Here is a 6,000-nt window from a genome sequence, read left to right as displayed (position 1 = left end):
CTATCCTGTGAAAGCATGCAACAATATTGTTACAGGATTGACTCCATTCCATTGGCTGTCCCTTGTATCCCTAGGACTCATTCACTCCATAGCTGGACGCCGGTAACTCTCTCTCTCAAAGGTGTCCATTCTTTATCTAACCTAAGTATTTTGGTGGTAAACAAAATAACGTCTTGTTCAGCATGTGTACATCGGTGGTCTATTTTTCTGTGAATATTGCTTAAAACATTACAAATGATGTCGTTACGTTAATAAATTCGGTTTCATTCTTCACTCACAAGAAAGAGAAGGAAAAGATTTTGTGTCCCAGGCCCTGTCACTAAAACTTTCCCAACGAGGAGAACAGGCTTAGTTGCCCAGAGCACCTTTGGTCTCTCAGCTGAGCAACCAGGGCCTTCAACATTGAAAGAATTCCCATGGTGGCCAGCAGAGAGAGCTCAAGCACCACAGACCCCCGAGGGGCGGGTTCCTCTGCTGGGCAGTGATAGCCAGCAGAGGGCGCACCATCTGCTTTTCTGACCCAGGGCACCTCAGAGCAGGAAGGGCTTTGCTTGCTCTCAGAGGACTCAGGCCTCTGCTGGTGCCTGAGTACAGAGAGCAGAGCTGCATTTCCAGCAGGTTCTGCCACCCGCCCCAGGGGAGACCTTGGGAGCTTAGCAGCAACTTGACATCTCCCGAGTCGCCAGAGAGAAGCTGCCTTGTTGTACTGAGTGCTGAGGAGGGGGCGCCGGGTGGCTTCCCTGGTCAAGCTGGTCGCTGAGCTGCACAGGCCTTTGCATTTTCTGGGCTGTTCCCGTGTGTCATTCCACCCCTTACCGGACAGTGTTTGATCAAGACGTATTTTACTAAAGGACTTGTGGATTGCGGGGTCCCACGACATCACCTCATAGATGCAGCCGATGGTTTGTTCCAGATCCAGGCTTGTTTCCGGGAAGTAACCCTAACAGAAATTCAGAAGCACGGGAGCTGCATTCAATTAGGACGTGGATCCATGAAATGTTCGTCTCACGACCTTCTAGAAGAAGGAGCTGGGACCCATGTTCCGAGTTCTGCTGGACCCAGAGACCAAGGTAAGGGCACAAACTGTCCCACACATCATACATGCTTTTTAAAAAATTCATGGTTATTTTTCCAACCTAGTAAAGTGATTGAACACTACCGAAAACCTGGTAGGTCAGTCTCAGTAACCTTATGTTATCTGTTAATTTAAATTCCACTGAGTGAAGACACAGTGTAATATTAGTTTCAGGTGTCCAATATAGAGCAACACTTCCACACGTCACCCGGTGCTCATCCCAGGTGCACTTCTTAATCCCCATCCGCTGTTTCACCCATTCCCTCACCTCGCTGTGGAACTCCTCAGTTTGTTTCCTAGTTAAGAGTCCGTTTGTCTCCTCCCCCCGCCCCTTTGTTTTGTTTTCTTGCCATGTGTTAGTGACATCATTGGGTATTTGTCTTTCTCCGACAGGCTTATTTCACCCAGCATAACATTCTCTCTCTCCATCCACCTCGTGGCAAATGGCAAGATTTCACGTTTTTACGGCTAAATCATATTACATTCCATAGACCACATCTCAATTTATTCATCAGTTGATGGGTGCTTGGATAGTTTCTGTCATTTGGCTTTTGTAGAAAATGCTGCTGTAAACATCACGGTGCATGTATCCCTTTGAAGATTTTGTATTCTTTGTGGAAACACCTTGTAGTGAAGTTGCTGGATTGTAAGGTACTTCTATTTCCAGTTTTGTTTTGTTTTTGACATCTCCATGTGGTTTTCCAGAGTGGCTGCACCAGTTTGCATTCCTACCCACAGTGCAAGAGGGTTATTCTTTCCCCACATCCTTGGCAACACCTGCTGTGTCATCCTTCATTGATTTTAGTCATTGTGACAGATGTGATGTGTTCTCTCATTGTACTTTCGAATTGTATGTCCCTGAAGATCAGTATTGTTGAGCATTTTTTCATGTGTCTCTTGGCCATGTATATGTCTTCCTTTGGGAAATGTCCACTCGTGTCTTCTGCCCATTTTTAATCAGACTTCTCATTTTTTGCGTGCTGTATAACTGTATATATTTTGGACACTAACCCTTTATCCGATGTCGTTTGCAAATATCATTCTGTTGATGTTTTCGTTTTGTTGATTATTTCCTTGGTGACGGAAGGTTTTAATTTTTATAAAGTCTCATTATTTTTGCTTGCGTTTCCCTTACCTCTAGAGATATATCTACAAAGACGTTTGCACAGGCAATGTCAAGTAAGATACTACCCGTGTTATCCTCTGGGATTTTTATGGTTTCAGGTTTCACATATAGTTCTTTGTCCATGTTGGATTTATTTTTGTGTATGTTGTAAGACAGTGGTCCGTTGTTTTTGTTTTGTTTTGCAGATTGCTGTCCAGTTTTTCCAAAACCATATGTTGAGGAGCCTTTTTTTAAATTTATGTATTTATTTTTGAGAGAGAGAGAGAGAGAGAGAGAGAGAGCGAGCATACAGAAGAGGGGCAGAGAGATATGGAGAGAGAGAATCCCATGCATGCTCTGCACTGCCCTGAGATCATGACCTGAGCTGAACCCACCATCACACGCTTTCTTGACTGGGCCACCCATGTGTCCCAAGACTATCTTTTTTTCCACTGGATGTTCTTTCCTGCTTGGTTGAGAATTAATTGACCATAGAGGTGTGAGTTTATTTCTGGGTGTCCATGCTATTGATCTATGCGTATGAGTTTGTTGTTGTTGTTATGTTTTGTTGTTGTTTTGTCAGTACTGTTCAGTACGGACATACTGATCATACTGTTCTGATCAGTATAGCTTTGTAATATAACCTAAAGTCTGGAATTGTGATGTCTCCAGCTTTGCTTTTCTTCTACAAGTTTGTGTTGGCTGTTTGGGGACTTTTGTCATTCCATACACATGTTGAGATTATTTGTTCTTGTTCTGTGACAAATGCTTTTGTGAGTGTGATATCCCTATCACACTTCATTTCATTATATGTGTAGATTGCTTTGAGGAGTGTAGACATTTTAACAGTATTTTGTGCTTCCCATCCATGAACATGAAATGTATGTCCATTTCTTTGTGTCCTCTTCCATTTATTTCATCAGTGTTTCATAGCGTTTAGAGTACAGGTCTTTCACCTCTTTGGTTAGGTTTATTCCTGGTTTCTTGTGGTATTTGTGAGCCTGTCAATGGGATTGATCCCTTACTTTCTCTCTGTCTTAATTCATGATTTGTGTTAGAAATTCAATACATCTATGTTCCTTGATTTCTGTAGAATGTGACCTGTCGAATTGATATATATCGATTCTAGCAATTTTTAAGGGAGCCTTTCAGTTTTTAATAGAACCTATCATGTCAGTTCCAAACAGCGAAAGTGCTACTTCTTCCTTGCCGATTTGGATGCCTCTTATTTCTTTTTGTTGTCTGAGTGCTGTGGTTAGGGTTTCCCGTACTATGTGGGATAACAGTGGTGAGAGGGGTCATTCCTAGTTTGTCCCTGACTTTGGAAGAAAAACTCTCAATTTTTACCCATTGAGGATGAGATAAGCTGTGGGTTTTTCATAGACGACCTTTATTATGTGCAGGTAGGTTGAGTCCCAATGTACTTTGCTGAGTGTTTTTATCATGAATGGATGTGACATTTTATCAAATAGTTTTCCTACTTCTGTTGAAAGCATCCTATTGTTCTTATCCTTTCTTCCATTACTGTGGTGCATCATGTTGATTGATATGTGAATGTGGAGCCACGCTTGCAGCCCAGGAATATATCCCACTTGATTATGGGAAATGATTCTATCAATGTATTGTGGACTTTAATTTGAAGGTATTTTAATGAGAATTTCGGCATACATAGTCATCAGGCTATTGCTCTGCAGTTTTATTTAAAATGTTTTAAACATCTTTTTAAATGCTTATTTCTTTCCTTAGATAGTGTACATAAAAGTGAGGGAGGGGCAGAGAGACAGGGAGAGAGAGAGTCCTGGCCACGCCCCACACTGTCATGGCAGGGCCCAACGTGGGACTCGAACCCACGTACCGCAAGATAATGTCCTAATCCAAAATTAAGAGTTGGACAGTAAACCGACCGACCCACACAGGCGCCGCTGCAGTTTTCGGTTTTAGTGGAGGCTTCATCTCGTTTTGGTATCAGGGTAATGATGGCCTCATACGATGAATTTGTAAGTTTTCCTTCTTTTTTAATTTTGTAATAATTCGAGGAGAATACATATTACCTCTTCCTTGAATGGATGGTAGAATTCATCAATGAAGCCATCTGGCCATGACCTCTTGTGTTGGGAGGAGATTTTTTTAATTACTAATGGGGTATCTTTCTGTTTTCAGATTTTAGGTATCTTCCTGTTTCAGTTTCGGTAGTGGGTGTGTTTCTAGGAATTTGTCCATTTTTCTCAGAGTGTCCAATTTGTTGCATGTAGTTGTTCATAATATTATCTTCTAATTGTATTTTTGTGGTGTTGACTGTCATTTCTCCTTTCTTATTTGTGATTTCATTTATTTGAGTCCTTTCTGTCTTCTTTGTGAAGAGTCTGCCTAGGAGGTTTTCAAGTTGATTACTGCTTTCAATGAACCAGCCCCTGGTTTCATTGATTTGGTCTAGTGTCTTTTTGGTTTCTATTTTCCTTGTTTCTGCCCTAAACTCTATTATTTCCTTCCTTCTGCTGCTCTTTTACTCATTCCCTTAGGTGTAAGTTAGGATTGTTTGAGATTTTTCTTGCTCTTTAAGGTAGGCTTGTATTGCTATATACTTCCATCATAGACTGCTTTTGCCGCATTCCAAAGGGTTTTACCAGTGTATTTTCATTTTCATTTGTTTCAGTGTATTTTCTCATTGATTTCCTGTTTGACCCATTCATTTAGTAGCATGTTACTTAACCTCCCTTTATTTGTGGCCTTCCCTCCCCCCCTCCGCCCTCTTTTTGTGGTTGACTTCAAGTTTCCTAGCTTTGTGGTTAGAAAAGATGCTTGGTCTGATCTCTGTCGTTGGGTACCTCTTGAGGCCTGATTTGTGACCTAGAATGTGATCAATTCTGGAGAACGCCCCAGGTATGCTTGAAAAGAATGTGTACTCTGTCATTTTAGTATGGAGTGTTCTGAATATACCTATTAAACCCTTCTGGTCCAGTGTGTCATTCAAAGCCATTGTTTCCTTGTTGACTTTCTGTTTATAGGTTCTGTCCATTGATGTGAGTGATGTGTTAAAGTCCTCTACTATCATCCTATTATTATAAATGAGTTCCTTTACGGTGTTGCTAAATGTTTTGTATACTTGGTGATCGCATGTTGGGTGCATCAAAATTTACAATCATTGGATCTTCTTGTTTGGCTGTCCCCTTTAGTATGAGATCGTGTCTGTCTTCATCTCTTGTTATAGCTGTATGTATGTATGTATGTATGTATGTATGTATGTATTTTAATTTAAGTCTTAGTTGACATACAGTGCATTCTCAGGTTTAGGAGTAGAATTCGGTGATTCATCCTTTACATACAACACCCAGTGCTCATCACAACAAGTGCTCTCCTTAACACTCGTCCTCCATCTAGCCCAGCGCTAACCCATCTCCCTCCATGAACTTTCACTTTTTTTTTCTCTAAATTAAGAGACTCATGTGGTTTGTTACCATGCTTCTCTTTTCCTGGCTCCTTCCTTAGTTTTCATGTGTTTTGTTTCTTAACTTCCACATGAGTGAAATCATATATGTGTCTTTCTCTGATTGACATATTTCACGTAGCATAATACATTCAATCGCCACCCACATCGTTGCAAATGGCAAGATTTCATTCTTCTTGAAGCTGAGTTATATTTCATTGTATATACGTATGTATGTATATATGAACATACACATATGTCCATATGCATATACATCGTATACATACACACACCACAAATTCTTTACACCTTCATCAGTTGATGGATACTTGGGCTTTCCCCATAGTTGGGCTACTGTTGATAATTCTGCTATAAATGTTGGGTGCATGCAATTTC

General features: G+C 41.0%; 1 long non-coding RNA gene across 1 annotated transcript in view; it reads left to right on the top strand.

The window, feature by feature from the left end:
* Positions 1 to 534: 534 nt before the first annotated feature.
* LOC123383712 overlaps positions 535 to 6,000 on the top strand; it is a 78,062-nt gene continuing 72,596 nt past the window's right edge. The window contains exon 1 of the long non-coding RNA XR_006593682.1: positions 535 to 1,070. This is a non-coding gene — a long non-coding RNA (uncharacterized LOC123383712). The remainder of the gene's footprint in view (positions 1,071 to 6,000) is intronic.

This window comes from Felis catus, unplaced genomic scaffold, assembly GCF_018350175.1.
Source record: "Felis catus isolate Fca126 unplaced genomic scaffold, F.catus_Fca126_mat1.0 Un_scaffold_52, whole genome shotgun sequence".
NCBI lineage: Eukaryota > Metazoa > Chordata > Mammalia > Carnivora > Felidae > Felis > Felis catus.
Note: the sequence above shows the minus strand (reverse complement) of the source record. Positions and strands in the feature narration are given on the sequence as shown.